At 35.9% G+C, this 21,761-nt stretch overlaps 1 protein-coding gene across 2 annotated transcripts in view; it reads right to left on the bottom strand.

The window, feature by feature from the left end:
• Positions 1-21,060, bottom strand: part of FSTL5 (follistatin like 5) — a 365,217-nt gene extending 344,157 nt beyond the window's left edge. Inside the window, exon 1 of one of the 2 annotated variants that reach the window (XM_077782912.1) lies at positions 20,958-21,060. The gene's annotated coding sequence lies outside the window, so the exon portion shown is untranslated. The remainder of the gene's footprint in view (positions 1-20,957) is intronic. The other variant, XM_077782913.1, reaches the window with a different exon arrangement.
• Between the last annotated feature and the right edge of the window lie 701 nt (positions 21,061-21,761).

The raw sequence follows: 21,761 nt of genomic DNA, 5'->3' as shown, positions 1-21,761 counted from the left end.
TTCACATTTTCCCAGTATGAAGAAATCTAATCTTTGCAGCTTGTCAAGAAAACATGAGTATAATTGCAATATTTTCAGTAGGCTGCTGCAGACCCATATCACAATAATTCTCATATCAGACTCAGTTGAGCAGAAGGAGGAATCTAAACCTGGACTTAGTCAAGCCAAGAACATTTGTTTAAAGGAAGCTTCCAGGAAGTGAGTGCTGATACTTTTGCAAGACACAGCTTGTGTTTGTGTCTAAAAATCTGCCTACAGAAATTGCTTTCCCTGGAGGCTACAAGAATCTGTAGCTTTCACATGTAGAATATGAAGCATTACTCATGCTGGGAGCATTTCAGAGTCAGCCTCTGCCACAGCAGAACCTGGAGAGTTATCTGCATCTTCAGTCAAATCTGTGGGATTTAAAGAATCTCCGGGGGACAAGCAATTTTTAGAGTTACCTATTGATTGGAGCAACACCCAACTAAGCAACTTTATGGACTTAGTCCTTCATGTTTGTTGTTACATCAGAGAATGACTACTTATTGCTGTATTGCTTTATCATTTTACATTTCAAGCAACTGCCTCTGACCTTGTTTTGTGGCAATTCTGCAACCAATTAGTTTTAATTATCAGAATGCAAATCATCTAATGTAGTCCTGTATCACCCTAGGAGCAGTTAGTTTTAGTACTTTGTCTCCCTATTTGCTGTTTATAAATTTTGAATGCCTATGTAATGGTCTAGTCAAAGTTAAGCAAAAAAATTTGTTTCCTGTGTTTGACCAACCCAGCTGGCTTCTTGTAACACACTCCAGTTTTGCTGCTTTGTTTCAGAGTTTGAATTTCATATTCAACGGTTCACAGGAATAAAACCATTTGCCATTTTTCTTCAAAATTCTTAAAAACCCAAGATATTTCTTTGATAGTTTCAACTATAAAAGGGGATGGCAGTGGCTCAGTTCAAAACCCCTCTGAATGCTCAAGCCTGAGAAATCTGGGCGAGACTGGAGTCCACAAAAAGACACCTCCAGCATTAGCCAGTACCCTTGTGTACAGATCCAAACACATATAAGAAAGCCATTATAGACTTAGCCTACCTTATACATGGTCCACGTGTTTTACTTAATTACACATAGGAAACTGGTTTTAGTTTTTGGAGTCAGAAACTCTTAAATAGCCCTTATTATACAATAATAAAATAACAGTCTCTTTGATGCAATAATCATTTCAGTTCATTATAACTTACTAATTATTCATTCAAAAATATGCTAATGCAGCATTCATTAATTATTTGGGAAGTAAACCAGTTTATATTCCTTTCTGTTTCAGCAACATAGGTAATAGGATGAATAATTTTGTCTAGTTAACTACAAAAAGCTGTTTCTACTGAAGTTCAAAGAACTGAATTTTATGAAAGCAAAATTTGGCTGTAGCTGAGAAAATTCAGGAGAGCAACAACATCAACCTGAAATTCCCATGGGAAAGCTTCAGAAGTAGCCAACCACCAAACCTCTAAATGTATTTAGCCTTTTCATATGCTTTTCAAGGAATAGGACGCTAACCATTTCCTCCATAGATTGGTTTATTAATCTATATATAGATTTTTGTTTGGAACTTTTGCATATGCTTTTTGTTTGGTTGGGTTTTAGGGTGGTTTTTTTTTTCCTTTTAACAGTAGTCATTGTTAAAATGTGCTAATAACGATAAATACTACAAACCCTGCCAATTGTGGTGAAATTAATTTATTCTACAACTATTAAGAGTCCAAGTGTAGCTGCTGGGAAAGAAAAAAAGGGTGGTTTTAATAAAGAAACTAATGTATTCTGTGCTGGCAGGAATTAAAGCTGTCCAAAGACTTAATATTAACCTTTCTATAACTTGAAGGAAGGAGAGAGTAGTGCATGAATTTCTACTACCTTCTGTGAACTATGCCTTATAATAAAGTAATAGACTTGCACTGCCACCAGGCAGTTCCCCTTCATATCAAGAGTTACAGGAGCAGTGTCCAGGAAAAGAAAAAAAAAAAAAAAAAAAAAAAGAAAACAAAAGCAAACAAAAAAACCCAAACAAAAACAAAAATAAAAACCAGTAACATAAAAGGCCACAGTCTTTGCATGGCAGTAGAATGTTAAGTGTTTTTGCTACTCAGTCATGATCATTCTAGTGCTGTTGTCATTATTTTCTTACAGATGTAATTTATTCTTATGCATTAAATTCTACTCCCTTAAAAAAAAAGATTTGCATATAAATTTGATGCAATTTTTCTATCCAAATTCTGTCTTCCATGCTATTGAACACCCATACATTCTGCTTCCAGCAGGAAAAAAAAATATTGTGAAACTGGCAGTTTGAAACCTTCTTTAAATAAGGATTTTTTTTAATCTGAAAATATCTTCATTTTTTCATGGTGTTCAAAGTTCACATAAACCAATGAACCATCATTTCTCAAAGTTCTCCAAGTATGCAGTGTTGAAAAGTGGCATTTAAATCACCATAGCTGCAAAAATCTACATAGCATTCCATACCAGCAGAAGCCTAAGAATTCTGTGTAAGTTATGTAACAGGACACTTCAGAACTCACTACTGATACAATTTCAACCACATGTGTAATTGTTATGACAACCCATCTACCAAACTTTAAGCAGCCTACATCCATTATGCAACTGAGGAAAGATATTCCTGTAATATACATTCCTATACACTTTGTACTTCTGCAAGTATATTAGGTATTTAGGAGCTAGAACATGTCAGATTAACAGACTTTAAATATTTGGTCCAATTTTAAATGTAAAGAACATCTTCTGCTCTTCTGGAAAGGAAAATAAAACAGCCTCATTGATAGGCCACTTTGAAACAAAAAAAAACAACAGAAGATTGTCAAGAATGTGTGTCTGTTACTCCAACTCCCAGAGGCAAAAGAATATTGAGAACAGAAATTTCTATAAAGTTTCCCAATATCATGCCAGCCTATCATGCCACACAGTATGTGACTATAGACAGGTGTTGCATTCAATAGGGTAGAAAAATGGTGCACAAACACTAGAACAATTCCCCTATTCAAGCCTCTGACTTCATATATTACTGAAACTAAATTTAAAAAAAAATAAAAATAGATTATCCCATGCTGGAACATAGCCTGATTCTTACATGTTCACCAGCAAGTCACATGGGTTCGTACACGCTGCTTCCCTTCACACTTCACCTCGGATCGTAACAACTCAGACAAAACCACCTGAAATCCAACTCTCCATACAGAAATCTAGTCAAAACCTGTCCGACTTCTATCTGTGAAAATACAGGTTTCCAAGGAAAGAAGGTTTTGTACGTCAAGAACACTAAAGGGGATACAGACAGTGTTTCTTGACTCTTTTTTCCCTCTGCTAATAAGTCAGTTTCTAGGAAAATATTGTCACATTATGTCAGTAAAAAACAACAAAAAAAAACAAATCCCAAAAACACCAAACAGAAAAAAAACAAAGCTTACCTGCTTTAACTCATATGAGTAAGAATATTTCACTCTTTTCTATACATTTAGAAAGAGATGCTGAATTCAAATTTTCTCTGTAATTTGCAATGCAACATTTGCTTTGTTTAATTATTATTTTCTGTTACGGATAGAATGTAATGGATAGAATCAGGTACCTCATCCTTTTCAAGGCTCTTGCAACAGTTAGCAGAAGGAAGCAACCAACTTTATCTGTAGATTCATGAGAATCAAGTAGGAACAGGAAGTGCCCTCAACTGCTGATGTTGGTTCCTAAATTCAAAACAGCCTTGTAAATTTGAGATAGGATTCACAGGTATGAAAAGTGAGGATATCAGATTTCTGCTCAATACAGGAATGCTGTCCAGTATTTTGAAGTCTATTTAACTCTTTATATCCCTAACTAATTAGCATGATGAGAATAAGGCTAAATATATTCCAGAGATGTGCACAAAGCATCAGTGCAGAGAGATGCAAACAACTTTGAGATTGAAATTCTCATTCCCAACACCTTAACACTGAATTTTCTGTTCTTTACATGTTTTTTCTAATTGCCACATGCAATATGGTTCATACTTAACACGCTGCCATCACAGCCTGTCAGAGTAGATAGAGCAAAGCATCAGGTCCCTTTCTACCTTCCTGACTCCCCAGGGGATTACTGTTGAAGCCAATGCAGGCACACTCCTTAGGAGCCAAAATGAAAGGATGTGCAAGACCTACAGAAGTGAAGGAGGGACTGCCATTCCCGTCTCTTTCTTTCCCTCCCTCTCATACCTTGAGAATGTGTCCGTGTGTGTCCGCAGACAAAAGAGGGTAGAAAGCAGCAAAGAACACCATGGAAACAGACACAACACGAGTCAGGGGCTCAAACCTACTTGCTTCCTTATTAACTTTACACAGATAATCCTAGAAATATGTCTTACATTGAGCACTGGCTGAAATTTTCTCTACTAACAGCTTGAAGCTTCTATCTTTATCAATTCATACTGTGCTCAGAGCAACATGATTTCACACATAATTCTGCAGAAAGCTGCTTTTTACAAAGCCATGCAATTCTGTTAGCCTCTCCTGATGATTTAAACAGCCACCAAAACCAAATCAAAAGAATTTCAACTTTTGTCAGAGAGAGGTGTTTTTTTTTTTGGTATTGTTGTGCTTGTTAAGAAGAATTGCAGGAAAAAAAAAAAAAAAAGACAACAGCCAGGATAGTCTTTGACTCCATTGACACAGAAGAAGGTAATCAATGATTCTCCTGGCTCCTCTTTCATCTGGGTTTCCTTCCAGCCCTCAGGAGGATGGAGATTTTGGTGTGGGAAGTTAATGTACAGTCCACTCGTACCCCAAGACAGTGCCATAACTAAACTACAACAAAACTAGGTATACATTAAAATAAAACATGGCTACCCAGAGATGAAACACTCTGAAGTCCTGATTTATAAGGCTTTTAAGCCAAGTAGTTTCAATACAGTTTTGTGATTTGTTGGTTTCATCATTAAGGCTTCATGGAAAACTGGAACATTTGGAAATTCCCTGGAGAATTTAGCTGTAAAAAGTATTATTGACTGCCTTTTCCTTTCCTGATTGAACACAGAGAATATATCTCTAGAAACTCAACTATCTATCAGTGTTAGTAATCAAGGATAAGATTCAGGAGGAAGGCTTCTTGTTGAAGCAGTAGAGGCCTTATATGCAACAAGAAGTCTGGCCAGCTAACTCTTCTCCCGAGTACATGTCAGAAAAAACAGTATGAGAACATAGCATAAGTCTGCTCATCTTACCAGGATTGAGAAACCTGCCAGAACTTAGGATAAATTCTGCTCAAGAAGTGTATGATGAGGCTCACAAAACAGTCAGGGGAGAACAATAGCTGCCCAGAACAGCATCTTTGAGAGATGACACATGTCAATCAAAATGTAAAAGATTAAAGCAAGGATTACTAAACTTGCACATGCTTTAAAGTAATCCTTCAAAATATTTTAAAAGGCTGCATGTATTTTTTTTTGCTTCTGTTAGAAGGAATTCTAGAGAGTCATAATCAGTGACCTAGTTTCAGCTGGGATAGGGTTCATTTTCTCCCTAGTAGCTGGCACAGTGCTATACTTTTGATTTATGAAGAGAATAATACTGATGCTTTAATTTTTGCTAATTAATTTAATTTTACAATAATGTTTTAATTGTTGCTAAGCAGTATTTTCACAGAGTCAAAGCCTTTCTGCTCCTCACCATACGAGTGAGGAAGCTGGGGTTGCACAAGAAGCTGGGAGGGGAACAGCTGGGGACAGCTGACCCTCACTGACGAAAGGAATATTTAATACAATGTGCTATCAATGCTCAGCAGGTACACGAAGGGAAAAGCCAGCCCAGGGCTGCTGCTCAGGAGCTGTCTGGCAAACAATTTCATTGTCTATCACTTGCTTTTTTTTTTTATCTTGCTCATCATCATAATTTCCCCATTCATTTCTGACCTAATAAATTGTTCTCAACCCATTAATTTTCCTTCCCCACCCCAGCCCCCTCATTCTCTCTCTGGGGGAATGGAGCAGACCAGGCAGAGGCAGCAAGTGACTGTGTGGTGTTTAGCTGCCTCCCAGGTTAAATCACAACAACCAGAAACAACTAGAGCACCTGCCCTACCAATTGTGCAGGCACACAAGTTGAAAGGGAGAAAGAGAACATATAATAGTTTTTAAACCATTATGCCAAAGGAGTACTATAATTTGTAAATGCTGTACAGCTATACTAGAGAATGGCAGGAAAGAAAAAAGATAAACTGTCTCCTTTTCTCAACTTTAAATTCAGCAAAAGAAACAAACCTGTATACAGTCCAGCAAACAGAGAATTCCATCCTAATACTTGGGCAAGAAATGTCAGAGTACTGCACACCAACTCCATTGTATTGCCCATCTCAATAATACAGAATACTGAATTATCACATTTCACAGAACTTCCTATCACACAGGAACAGAATTAGGAGGAGAGGCTTTATTTTCTGCTGCTTTTAAAGACAATTCTGATGTTGGCTATTCTCCTACTGTCAATACAAAACATTTCCAACACCATACCTCCCTACAAAAGCAGGAAAAACCCAAATCAAAAGCACAAATTGCACAATCACCATAGATGCAAATTAATCCTTGAAAAACCATTTAGAAATTTTCATGGAGAAGACAGTGAGGAAAAGTCCATAATAATAATTCCACTCCATCAGAGTGGAGAAATCCAGAAAGAGGTTTTACATTGTAAAAACAATCAAATCTCTTCTCTGTATCCAGGAACATTGAGTGAAATTGTCATTTTCCAAATCTCATACAAATCCCTGTAAGTGTTTGTTCTCCATTTAACAAAACAAATATTGTCACAAAGGACTTATAAAGACCTGTCTTGTCTCAGTCAAAGCTAAGGAAATCTTGCTGCTCCAAGTGGATCAGAAAGAGAATTTGTGCCCACCTTTAAGACATAGGTACCCATGCACTGATCTGTAGGAGCACTGACCTAGCATGGCATTATTACAACGCTGAAACACAGGACATCAGACACTGGCAGACCTAACAATGCTTCCTGAGGTGGACCTTCCAAATGAAGAGTTTCAAGTACTTATTTTGCTCTTAGCTTCACAACTTGGTTCACATATTTCTGAATATCAGTCTGAACTAGAATGCACTGTCAGTCATCTCAACACTGTATTTTTTTTAGTATTAACAGACAAAATAATTTGCTTCAAAAATACCTTAGACTCGGACAGAAAAAAAAAAAAATGCCCTGGCTTCAATTATAGCACACAACACTGCAAAACACCATCAAAAAAAGGCTGAAGAGACACTTGAGAAGGAACACAATTAGAAAATGAAGTCAACCTACAATTACCACAACACATTTTGATATACATTTTCATCCCAGCACATGCTATAGGGGAAAACATACCCATAATATGCATATATTTTTTTAATGAATTAAAATGTCACTGCCGTTTAAATAATTTAAAACTATCCTGCAAGTTCCAATAATATTCTGAAAATTGAAACATGTTCTTAAATTCTATTTTAGACTTGAAAATGAATACTTTATTTTTATACAGGTTTCCTTAAACCAAGGAAAGCATGCAGATTTTAGATATGACAAAATAAATGTATTTTAAAGCCTGGATTGTTACTGAAACCCCTAAGCAACCTGAGCTGGCACAAATCACATGATCAAGACATTATTCATTTTCTTATGTTTTAATATCCTTTTGATATGGTTATTTTTATCATGAAAAATCTCATCTTCCCATGGCAATTACCTTCTTTATTACTCATATTTAACTAAGAGCAAAATATATGCAGTGAGTACTGAATGGCCTTTAATGTGCCATGCAGTCACTCTAGTCATACAGTTCCCAGAAAAGTAAAATAACTGTTTCCATTATACAGCCACAGTTTCACTCAGTTTGGATGAATAATTTTCTCCACACACTTTTTTCCTTCCCCTGACCATAACATTAATTGGTCTAAAGCCTCACTTGCAGCTAGGACTTCAAACACCATTACACCTAAGAATACTATTCAGGTGATTATTGCAATATTAGATGCACTTGATTTACTGCACAAACCATGTGGTTAAAATGTTGTGGTTATGTTTCTGTTTAAAGTTTTCCTATGTGCTTTTTCAAGCTGGAGAAGGCATTTCCAGACACTAGATTAAGGTAAAGTTTCAATTATTTTCTTCTGTCATTGTCACCTCAACCTACTCAGTATTTCCTGATCTAATTGCATAACTGGTTAGAAAAACAGATGGGCCCAAGTTTAGAAATACTGCCCAAAAGGTGTATATTTAGACATGCCATTCATTATGTGGAAGGCAGACTTCCACCCACCCTCACATCTATTCAGTAACATATCTTCCCAGAAACATGAAGAACATGAGAAACAGAATGAAGCATTGATAGAAGCATTTTTATCAAGCAGGACAGATTTATTATTTTTTTTTATTTCCTAAATATACATTATATTACATGCAGAAAATACTAAGCCAGAGGAAATATCTTCACTACCCTTACCTTTATCCACAGCAGCTCTCTTCTGCAGGAATCTGCAGCTGCAAATATCTGTCTGGGATGATAATGCTGGCTGGAAAGGCATGCTCTACCCAAGGAAAAAAATGGCACCAAAAATGTGGAAATTTGCTGCTTAAAGGGCTAATTCAGCCTTTTTATACCTCTGTGGGTTTTGCTTTTTGTTCAAGTGTTCTTAGGGAATCAGGGCAGAGTCAGTTCTCTTTAGATCATTGCTTGAGGGAAAAGGCCACCATAAAGTTAAGGGAAATTCTTTCAATGGAAAGAGATTAAGATCCTTCAAGAAACTGGGAAATTAGGACTATTTAGATTGATTGCTAATGATCACTGTCATAAGAAAACCTGTTGGTTTAAAATGTGCTTAATAAAGCTTAACAAGAGAAGCAGCTGGATATCAGCAACAAAAATTAAAATACACAGCTTTAAGCTAATTTCTCTTGCTAGAGTTTTGGTAAAAATACAGTGAACTGCTTGAGAGAAATTAAAAAATAGAAAAGAATAATTACACATAATTAAGATCTCATTTTTATCTTAGCAAGGCACTCAGAGTTATAAGAAAAAATGTCAGATTGTGTAACAAATCTCCTGTAGTGCCCATCAAAACACCCCAGAAGAAATATTTTAGGAGAATCTCCAAAACACTACCAAATAACACCAAACACCTAAAACAAACAGTTTCAGTAAAGTCACCATTTTTCACTGTTCTAGTGTGCTTTCCATAAAATCTTCTCAAAGTATTTTGCAAACACTGATATATTTTTCAAGTTGTTCCTTTATGCTCACCACACTGGTCTCCAGTTACTGCTGCTGACCAGTAAGAACAATTACTAGAGAAAAAAGTCCTGCACTGTAAGGCTTGCATTCAAAAGCAAAACACAAGTGAATGACTACAAGCTCAGCCTGGCCTCATACTTTAATGCCACAATAATTTTCTTAAGGACACAAATTTTCTCTTGAAATCATGCAATTATTTTTTACATTTCCTGAAACCATAAAAAAGTCTATTTTCTAGAATTAATCAACACCTAATCAACACAGACAAAGGAGTGATACTTCCCTTCAGATGTTTTTTCTGGCACACATTTAAAGCCTTTATTTAGTCTTAGATTCTAGTCTATTCTAGTAGTTATTTTTTTCCATTTTTAACAAAATAAATCAACATTTAATCAAATATTTCAGTATTATCTACCAAAATATTACATTGAAGTATGGCCTCAAAACAAATTTGTCCTTTGTCCCATCCACTAAAAAGCCTTTAAGAATCCTGAACTTCCTTGCGTAAAAACTTTGCTTTTATTCAAATTTAAGGTCCAGCTCTTCCTCTGGAAACAGGAATTAATAATTAAGATTTTTGATGTTTGCATCTGATATATCTGCAAGACTTCTGAGCTTCCTTCAAAGCTGGGGTCACTGAAGGAAAAAAGAAAACCCAAAAAAAACAATAGTATGTGTTTGCTGTTGTGCAAAGGCTGTTTCCAGAAGAACGCAGAACTTGGCTACAGACTGATTGCCCTGTCAGCTTCCTACAGGAGCAAAAATTTCAGCACCCTGCCAAATGACACAGTGACATCAGGTCACCTTCCCTGCAAGATTTCTTCTACCCTCTCTGTTAATTAGCAGTGGATAATCTGGCAATATGCTGTGCTCCTTGCTCTTCCTCAGCTTAAAAAAAATAGATAATTCAAGGTATTGGGTCTCCATTTTCGTGAAGGATCTTTCTGTCTTCCTTGAAAACCACTCTACATTTCTCAAGAAACTACAAAGCAGATACTGTGTGTTAATAGAAAATAATGATGGCAGCTAGGGAATTTAATGGAAACCTACACAAGAAAAGTGAGGTCTGGGACAAGCCTGGTCTGCAATGGTCTCTTTCAACGAAAGATATGGGCCAGCAAAATAACACACATTGACTTCATGCTATTGTTTCTTCTGCTTGTGAAGTGCTATACCCCTGTTTATGCTCTGCACAAAAGAGAAAGCAAAAACTTTATAAGAAGACAGAACATTAATTATTATTTCTCTTCCACTTCTCTGCACTGCTAGTTACCCAGAGAAAATGATAATGCTCCAGTAAAATTCTCCACAATATGTCACATTAACATATCAATATGATATGCGGGTATCACCCGACAAAAATAACATGTTCCTCATTTGCTTATAAATTAAGTTCTCACTAGTAATTAAGTGGAACATACACATACTATATAATTAGATACAGATTTTTTTTTTTACCCACAAAGAAGTAGTTAGATACACAAACTCATGAAGGAAACTAATTTCAGGCATTCCCATGTAAAATTGCTTATCATTTGCAGTATATAAAGTGGTTTTCATTTTTTCCTCATTGCGAATCAGAGTTGAGAGAAGATATTGAAAATCTAGAAATAAATAAATAAACTACATTTTTAAAAATATTAATATCAATACAGGAAAATTAACAAAATGCTATCTACCTTGAGACCAGGATCTGTCAGATTTTTTGGATAATATTTACAGACTGACTAGTAAAAAATATTACGCAAAAGGTAATTGATCCAATTAAACTCCCCCTTAGAAAAGGTTATTTTGTCTTCAAGAAAACATTCTGGTTAAGATCAGGGAAGGCAAATCTTACAGTTATGCAAAGGAATGTGAGTTTCATCACAGTACAGGTGAAGGTTATAATCACATAAGCAGTATTAGCCCTACAAAGATATTTCTTAAAACACTATTAGGAGACTAGAACTGCTATTTGTTAAGTAATCAAGGGGCTAACACACATATTATCCCCCAAAACCAGTTTTAGAAATAATCAGCAGTATCACACAGATGTGGAAGACATGATCATATTGTGGGTTCACACAAATTGGGCGGCTTCAGATGCAAACACTGAGACAAAACTTTGAAAGAATACCAATAATTTGTTATTGAAGACCCATGTCAAAGATATGAGAGGCTCTGTAAAGCCTTTGCAATGACAATGCCAGATATTTTAATTTCTATATCTCAAAGAGTTACCACAATGACTAGTTTCCATCTCACCTAAAGGTGCTCTTAAAAGAGCTTAAAAATATGCAGTTCTCCTAAGACAATACAAAAGCCAAAGAAAAGTGAATCTCAAAAATGTTCAACTGTTTTGGCAGAGAATATTTAGCTTTTGCTCGACTAGTTAAATTGAAAAAATATCATGCACAATCACTGGTGGAAACAGGCAAATAAATTAGGAAGTCAGACTTCATTTTATGTAGTAAGAATAAGCTGTGTAGCTCTTTGTATATGTTTATATTCACTGTAAAAGCAAAAATGCTCCTATTCTTTGGTAGCATTTTGTTCATTATTTGGTATTTGAAGTGCTCGAGTAAGTACAAAAGTGATAGTGAATAAAGTGGAAAAAGATTCAGTACTCCAACCTGAGAGAAGAAACTTGCTATTGTGAGTAAAATATTGATTACTTAAGCCAATAAATGCTCTGTAACTCAAACATAATCACTAAATCTTTTTAAAAAAAAAAAAATAATTTTTTCTGGTGTCTGATTTAACCTCGGCCAGCAACTTATGCACAGCACACAGAAAAGGGGAAAGAATTAAAGAGCAAGACTCAGAAGCCTTGTGGGTTGAGTAGTTCAGTAATTATAAAAAAAAAATAAAGAAAAACAATTAACAATTGTTCATCACCATTTGAATTATGCCCTGCCAGTTCTTTTCCCTGCATTTATAAATGTTGAGAAATGACTCCTTAAGGTATGAAACACTCCCTTGGTCTGTTGAGGTCATATCTCCCAGCTGTGTCGCCTCCCAGAATCTTAGGCACCTGCCTCCTGCTTGCTGGTAAGGGGGGATGAGAAGCAGAAAAGGCAGTAATTAAAACACCTCTTATCAACCCCCCATTCAGCATGAATCTAAGACAGAGCTCATACCAGCTAGAGTGAAGAAAATTAATTCTATCCCAGCCAAAACAAACACACCTGCAAACTATTGTTCCTAAGCTCTTTTTAATAACTTGAAAATTCGATATTTCTCCCTATAGAAAGGTTAAAGGATTTGTAAAGTAGGTCTCTGTTCAGAAAGTCATTAAGGAAAAACCAATAAATAGAATTGCTTTCCTAAGCTGGTACATCAGATTATCTTAACATATTATTATTTGTCTTCTCCAACAAAAGCTTGTCTTAAAGAAATTTTATATTAACTCTTCAAAACTTTTGTGATGAGAAGGGCTAATGGGAAAGGAAAATGTGGACTGAGAAATTATGACAACTATGACAAGGCCTTAAGGGTTCTGTTGAGCAGAAATGCTGAATGTCACTGAGCTAATTGTTCACCATGGTTTGAGAGTTCTGACTGAGGGATAAGACACTCATTCATATGCAAACAGTGGTCCTAGTTCTAGTTCAAGAGTTTTTTCAAGTAAATTATTTGAATACGATTCTTAGCTTATCTGCTGTTTTGTCACTTGATAAGATTTTATGAATATTTTAGTATACACAAGGTATATTAACTTGGTAACACTGAAAGGTGTTTGACTTATGATGTATTCTATGGAACCTGAAGGCCCCATCTGCACAAGTTGCAGGAGTAATTTCAGGTTCAAAACAGAAGCATGGCAAGTTGGGAGCAAGTCGGCAAAAAGAAAATATTTGTCTTTCTAAAAAATAATAATTGTAAAGCAGAGCTCAGGAGAGTTTCAGAGATTGCACTAGATCCTACTTTGTATGCAACTGACATGAGGGTCTGAGATCTGCAATGGATGTTCTTTAGAGAAAGATGATCTTGACAAGAACTCATATTCGGGGCATATGAATATGCAAAGAATCATCTACTTTGATTCAAAATAGCAATGTTTTTAGAGGGGAAAAAGAAAGAATAGTGCACATCATCTTATATTTTCCCTCTGAATATGTGTCCCCATTCTGTCAAGTTTAGCTTACAAAATTCCACTGGATTAAAAATACACATTAGGTTACCAGAGAAATTAAGTTTACTGCTGTGAAAATTTGGAAGGTTAGGGAAGCAAGACAAGGAGGACAGGCAAAGTGAGGGAGCACAACTTCATTTCATTAAGTGACAGAGAGAAGATGTTTTTTGCCTTTTTAAAGATTGTGCCTTTGCTTTTACTGAAGGCATTTATCACTATTTATGTGCCCCCACTAAAATCAATCTCACAACTATGGCGTTTTGATTCTCTATTTGCTTTTGACCAACAGCATTAATTTATACACCCCAATAAAAAGATGGACAATTTTTCTCATAGGATGTGTTCAGATTTTAGATAAACGAGTTGATAAAGTCATTAAAGATTGATTTATAATATCCACCTTCTAAAACACCATTTAGGAATCTAAGCATGCAACTATAACTCCCAAAGTATAGAAATCAAGAAGTTCTTATAAACTTCAGTTGCTGACACTCAAAAATTATATTTGTCCATATAAGAGTGAAATAACCTGTTTTCAGGGACTGAAAACCCCTTAAGTCTGAGTGTTTCTTGTGCCAAAGACCACAACTATCTTTTCCTCATTTCAGGAGTTTTGCTGCCACTGATTCATTTTACAAAACTCAAAGATTGAATTTTCACAAAGGTTGGGGAAAATTTAATGCATTATAAATATCTTCTGTTCCATAAATACCCTTAACTAAAATTATGCTAAATCACTGAAGGTTTAAGTCAAATCATGTGTATATCTTTTATGCAATAAGATTTTTCTGAATGTCCTTTCTCAACATGTGAAGAACCATTCATAAGATTCAATAAAGTTAAAAATAAACATGGTGAAGAAAACAGATGTTTTTGTGTTTCCATAGTGACCTTACCTTTTTGATCAATGATGCAACCCTGTGAAAAGACATAAGGACTATCAACAAAAGCTGCTCTTCTGGCAGCACATTCTCCTGATATGCACACCTACTAAAGGCAATAACACTAAAAAAAAGTTCTTTACAAGAACTTCCAAAATAACTTCAAAAATCCAAGCAACTTCATCTCTACATGCCTTGTCTCCTTCCTATGCTGTGGCAAGATATGGTGAGCAGTATACAGGCCCAAAAAAGAAATGTGGATCCTGCAAATCTTACACATACAATCCAGCTGACATTTACAATTTCTACTCTTTTCTAGAACCCTTCTTAGTTTGACAATAAGCATGGTTTGATGAACTGATGGGAGTTTGACCCTTTGCTCTGCTATCCCCTCTAAAGAGGGACCTTTCTTCTATCATTGCCTTGTATGCCAAGACTTTGCCTACGGCCCACGACTGATCAGCTACTTGCTAAACCACACTGCCTCCTAGCTGGGTATGTGAAGAGTTGGTAATCTAGAAGAGCAAAATATAGTTTTCTGAATACTGTCTGGTTTTGTTTGGTTTTTTTTTTGTTTTTTTTTTTTAACAGGGTTTTATAATTTATCATAGAAAATTGTGTTTAAAGTCAGTGGCAAAGCAAGGCATCACTGAGAGAGAATACAAAAGTAGTTCAACTTGCCGCCAGTCCTGTGTACCAGATGGAGTGACCAGATGAGCAAGCAGGACCTATTCCATCCAGACCCTGGGTAGCCTTCACCCTTTAGTATTTTAAAACAGACCACTTCACTCTACCCAGGTAGAGAAGCACTCACAGACACCACAGCTCAGTGATTTTGTCAACCAGCTATGTACGACTACATGATCACTTCCCAGACTTGGGATGCTAGACCTTGACTTTAGGTTGATACCTAAAGTTATCAACCTAAAGGTGATAAATATGGTGTGATAAATTATGGATTGCCTATCTGCAAGAACAGACTTCTTTATTTTTGCAATGGAACAAATCAGCACGGGGAAGGGGGGGAGGTAGGGCATCAAAAGAATCTTCTCTCTGTTGTATCAGCTAAGATTTGCCAAACTCCAGCTGGAAAAAAACTAGGCATGCCCCAAAAAAAAAGGCATGACAAGGATGTGGTCATGTCAGGGATTTCAAGAGGTAAAATTAAGTAATGGACTTCAAATCTGAGCATGCAAAAAGACCCCGCCATCATTATGCAATGACCTTCCGCTTCTTTGTACACTAATGCAATATGGTGGGCATGTGTTATTCCTACTATGTGCACATCCAGATCAGTAATAGCTAGTTTTAAAATTGTTACTTTTTGACATTTTGAATTGGTGGAAATAAAATATTATTAGTATTATTTTAAAATAATTTTAATGTTATTTTTCTTTTTGCTATTCACTCTTTCCATTCAGTGAGAAGACCTAAGTGATGAAAATATTCAAGATTATCCAAAAGGACTGCTAGACCTGTGTAATCATGTAATCTAATGGATGTCTGCACAGATAAAGACTTGATTGTTTTGTAGACTAAAACAGTGGTTTTAGTTCTTACACTTCTGCTTTTAATTTTGAAAACTGTATTTCCTGAAGAAAAAACAACAGAGAAAGGGAGTAGACATAACAAAAAAAAAAAAAAAAAAAAGAAAAAAAAAATCACTGCTGTATTTTGAAGTTTTGAAGGAGAAAATTTCTAATTTCTAAACATAAGGAGGAAAGGAGTAATCCAAGGGGAAAGAAGCCAACAATAAAACCTCAACAACAACAAAAATGCCAAAAAAGTCTTTGGTACATGCATGGAAATCAGGAAGGAAAAACCAAGGTATGAGAAGCATGTATGCTCATTTTATCCTGTGCATACCCATAAATATGGTGCTTTCTTTGGAATCTTTGAAACTTGATGTATCTGCTGAGCTCTGTCTCTGGCCCTTGAAATGGGGAGCCCAGCTGGGCTCTGCTCACATGGCAATACTTTAAACAGGATGCCAGGGTGCTGCAAAAAACCTGTAAATGCTAAAATCTGCTTAAAATTTGGGAACTGTAAGAGTCTACATCTTCAAATATTCCAATCTGCTTTAGCTGAGTGTTCCATTTAGGTGTCTGTATAGTACCATAGTCCAGAGTGACAGCATCAATTCATACTGCTTACATCCCTGTATTTCTGCAGTACTTGCAGGTTTTGCCATTACTCTCACCACTCTGTATCCTGCTGTGCTGGGATGCATTACACTGCATTTCACCTGCAGGTGAAATGTTCAAATTTTTGTTACAGGTGCACTAGGAGATAGAAAACAAGGCACAAAAATAGGGCAGATAATGGAAATGTTTCTTGCAAGTGGGGAAAATTGCAGTAGGGAAATAATTTAGGTGCAAGAGATAAGACTTCTATTGTTATTTTTTTTCAGGATGTACTGTGGGAGCACAAATATAAAAACTCAGATTCAGACACAGCACAAGTTCCATTGGAATGGAACGCTCATTAACTAACCATGAATTTTTCAACATAACTTAGACAAGTATCCTGAAGGGGCATATATCATACAAGTTAAATGTGCCATTTCCCACTCTGTGCCTAGAAAGGTCAATATTAGCATGAAATTATTTGACAATATGACTTTTGATTATTTTGATTAAAGCTGCTTGCCAGCACTACAATGTAGGCATATTCTTACAGAATTTTGAAACAGATAAATTGTTATTCTAATTGTATGCTCATATATTTTAAAAATTTACTTTCTGCTCTTCCATGCTTCTCATTCCCAATTAGCAGAATCAGGCTGAAAGCAATTAATGATGTTGCCAACCACCTGGTCTGCTAATAGGTTGATCAACATAAGATGCAAATCTAAGCAACTTAACATTCTTTAACAGGAATAAAAGTTGTCTGGATCAAATAATCCCTGACAAATCAATCAACATGGCTGGCCATTTGCTTCAAAGACTTTTGTATTATGGAAAAGTATTGTTATGCATCCCATATAATTGAGATGCATAGAATGACTTGGTGGGTGACACTGTGCTATAGAATCAGAAACAGAATGAAAAAATCACCCTCTAAAAAATATAGAGCTTTCATTTCTGAATTAGCCTGCACAAACTCAGCAAGGAGTTCCCAAAACTTCTTTCATTCAAACAATAGCCATACACAGCTCCTGTTAGTCATCCTCAGTGCCAGAGGGGAAAAAAATAATCTTGCTCTACATTTGAAAAATAGATTACAGTCTGACCACATGCTGGTCTTTTGGATGGGACTCCTATTTCACATCTAGATAGAAAAAGCAATTCTTGCAATGCTTGGCCAATAAAGTTACGGGTAAGATGTAAATTCTAAGCATAATAAGGCATACCATGACAAGGAGGGGGAAAAAAAAGAGAATACAGTATTTGAAAATAGGTGGCAAAGAAACAATTGCTGGAAAACCTCCATGTCATTTTCATTCAAGCATATTGTTCTTAGTTTGCCTTATATACATAGCTGATCAATAAAAAGAGGTCTATCAGGGGCATTTATATCTACGCACACTTCAAAGGCTGTCAGGTTTAAAAGAATAGCAAGAGTTACATTGCTCCATCTAGGTAAACAACTGATTAATTTCAGCAGTTCCAAGTTCCAGATTTATCATTTATTCATGAAAAAATATCTTGAAATCACACACACAGAAAATCCCCCTCTCAAATAGACACATTATAAAATATAAAAATACAACAGTGCTATCCCTTGCTCTAGTGCATTTGTTATAGAAGTGAGACTGATGGTGAGCATTCCTTTATGGTTGTTGCTGATCTGTCCTTGAGGAGCTTTGAGCCAAGAAGCCATCTAGCCACCTCAGCAGACAGCAGTGCTCATGGGGATAAAGGCTGGCTTTACATGGGACTGCCAGAACACCTGTACAGTGCCATAGCAATGCCTTCCACACGGGACATGGCTTGTGTGCCAGGGCAAAGCCAGTAGCCTTGGCACATGACTGAGCCTGGGAAGGCAAACACTCTGCATTTTTATTATTCCTGTCGGAAAGAACACGGCAAACCATCTTTCACTGATGGTTTCATCTTTCACTTTTACACACAGCTGATAATAGAAAAAACAAAATTTTTTCTCCTACTTGCAAACCTTTAGAATTCTTACCTTCAAAGTGCACATTATACTGTGAACCAGTAACTGCTAAACATCATATCTTAGAGAATGTTTAGTCACTTGCTAGCAAGATGAGGCAGCAGTGGAAGAGAAAGCATGAAAGATAATGATTAATATATTAATTATTTGGAGACAAAGTCCATAAAGCATGGAGTGCTTTAATTAGTCTGTATACATAGGGAGCCTCCATTCAGAAAACTTCCACTCTATTTGTGGGAACCAAATAAAACTGATCTCTCTTCAAAGGTTCCAGCCCTAGACGCGTGTGTGTATATATGTACATATACACTCCCAGATAATCTCTGCTTGAATAAATATTGATTTTGTGCTGTAAATTGTCTCTCAGAGCAGAAACTCTGCAAAGAATGGTGCAATAATAGCCCCGAGCAAGCTGGCTTGCACAATAAATGTATCCTGTTTCTTAGCACGTTTTCTTTTTCACCAAATGCTATGTCTTGGGAGACTTTGCCAGTTTGTTATTCAATAAGTACTTCTAATCAAGGAATTACAAATGAGTTTGCACAAACTGCTTCGCCATACTTCTTTCTTCTAGGATGCAAAGAATATATTTTTTAATCAAATAAGCACACAGATGTCCCTGGGAAAGCAAAATGAATGGCATTTTCCCCACTCCTTTTTAGAAACCACAGAGATTTACATAACCACATCAGCAAAGCAAGAATCATGACAAAGTTATAATGTGAAATGACAAGAGAGGAGCATAAGCTGTGTTACCACTGTGGGCATCTCTCTGCTGTAGCTGAAATGGATTTGGTCACAAAAAATAGTGGCAATCAGAAAAAGGGAAAAGTTAGGAAGCAAGAAAAGCCAAGAAGAAGTGAAGAAATTTTCATAGCACTCATGTCTCCCTTAATTATTAACCTTTATTAAATGAAGGCATAACACCAAACACACATGAATCTCTCATTCGGGATATAAAGAACAGGAAAGATGGGGTTCGTTGCAACTAACATAACTAGACAAACAGAAAACATGAGAAATATGAGAACAGAAGATAGAAATGTACTTTTTCAGATTTACAAACTATTAACATTATTCTTACTGTGTTGTTTTGGGGTTTTTTATTAGATCTGTTAGTACTTGTTTAAAAGAATGATGAATATTCTGTCAACATGATGTGTGTTTACTTAGCCTCCTCCTTCACAAAAAAAAATCGACAGCTGTCCAGCATTGATGCTGTGGAAATGTCAATTATTTCTAATTACATAAGACTAAAATTTTACTTGTCCCCTTGTTTTTTCAAGAGTCTTTCCACAGCATTCAGCAGAATTTTTTTCTTGGCTTCTTAAAGCAAAGTTAGGTGTGTTTTACAAAGAAGTTGACTGCAAGTTCTAGGAAAAAAATAATATGTCAACATTTCTTTACAATATTGACTCTTTAAAATCGTTCTATGCTATTGATAAGTAACTATGGGATTTCTCATACAGTCTGCTTTTCTTACTTTTTTAAGGAAAGAATTTGAAATACTTTGATAAGCAATCACTATTTCAACGCTGAGTTGTCTAACCTTTTCACATAACTTTGTGAAAGAAACACGAACCTCCTGGTGAGTTACACAAAAAGAAAATGCCAGCTGAACTTACTGAATACAGAATCTGTCTTATTCTCATTTTACTTAAGCTAATATGCTATAGAGGCTACAATGTAAGACTAAATAATATAGCAAAGGAAAGGAAAAAAAAATTTAAAAATTCAATATTTTCCAAATAAAACTAAAGACAACCAACTTAGATGTAAGATGCAAGAAGAGAGCACTTTTTGTTGATTTACTGCATTTGCATATCTGTCAGGTTTAAGCTTCCTAAAGTTCCCTAGCTAAAATATTATTCAATTGTGCTACCTGGAAAAATATGGCAGCTTTTAAAAATTAAGCTGTCACTATATTTCTGCTCAGTTTCTCCCTCAGTGACTGAAAAGTCAAATTCTAACCTCAGTTATGGGGATGTAAATGAGAGTGAAAAATCTATCTTTGTAACAGCTGCTACATTTCATTTCAATATATAACCAGACATTTTACAAGGTATTTTTTTAGAAATTACATAGTATATGTTATGCATTTAATTAATCAGTTCAAGCTCTATTTTGATAACTCATTAAAAGATGTTTTAAGATATAAACAAAAAGTTCAAATTATAATAGTAATAATCACCAGCTTGTCTTATCTTTCTAATTTATAAATTAAGAATTACAATTAAAAGGGATAAAGGCAGAAAAAAGTGGTTTTAATCTGAATAGAATATGGTCCTCAATAGAATGAGCATGTACAAGAATAGCGTTTATCTCTGTGCCAAAGTTATCATAAACTGCCAGGATTCACACCAGGACTACATGAAAGGGCAGCCACAACAAAGGCTTAGCAGATGTAAAAAAAACCCACAGAATGGAAAGCACCAAAGCAAACCACAGAAGACTAAGCCGAATCTTCCAAGAAACTGATATTCAGCATAACACAGAGCAACATTAATAGTTCTCAAGATGTTCAGCAATCAATGATGGAAAACATACCTGCTTAGCTGGAATTTCTTTGACTTTTCTCACAAAACTCAGTTTCAGAGCTCAAAACACCTTGAGCATTTGAGAATCTCCACCCTATACACAGTGAGCACTACATGATCATGTCACAAGCTGACTTTTCACAAGCTCAAGGAGACCTTCCCGCACAGTTCATACAGATTAGGAGATGCTCATCTGGCAGAGCCCCTTCCACTACTGCCAAGCTGATTTTTGACGTCTGCTTTTCCTCCTCATATGTCTGCTATTCTCAACAGTCCTTTAGATTCCCTGGCTACTTGGCCCATCACCAGACCACCCTAGCTGCACCTGTATTCATTAGTGAAAATGAGCATGTCAGTGTGATGTGACAAAGTTTTATCTCCTACCCAGCTTTACAGGGGAATCAGCTGTGAGGGGAGAAGAGGTGGAGATGCTTCTTCCACCTGCAAACTTCCTTTCATTTAGTATAGAGTAAATAGTTTAAAATATGGGTAGATTCAAAGAGACAGCAGATTCATTTCTCACTGGGAACAATATCAAGTTACTACATTGTTTATTTTCTGATTTACCAGGAAGCAAGAAGTACCTACTTCCATGACTGTAACAATTCCAGGGAAAATAAACAATCCCCGGGAAAAATAAACAATCCCCAGTCCTCCCTATTTACAGTACAACCAAAATGGGTACATGTACTTAAAGAGGATTAACAAAATAGAATGGATAGGTGAATATCTGTTGTTGGTAAGTCAATCTTAGAGAACAGTCCCCAAAACCCCTTAAAAACTTAAGCAGAATTCATGCTGTGCTTGCATGCAT

This window comes from Lonchura striata, chromosome 4 (assembly GCF_046129695.1).
Source record: "Lonchura striata isolate bLonStr1 chromosome 4, bLonStr1.mat, whole genome shotgun sequence".
Taxonomy (NCBI): Eukaryota; Metazoa; Chordata; class Aves; order Passeriformes; family Estrildidae; genus Lonchura; species Lonchura striata.
Note: the sequence above shows the minus strand (reverse complement) of the source record. Positions and strands in the feature narration are given on the sequence as shown.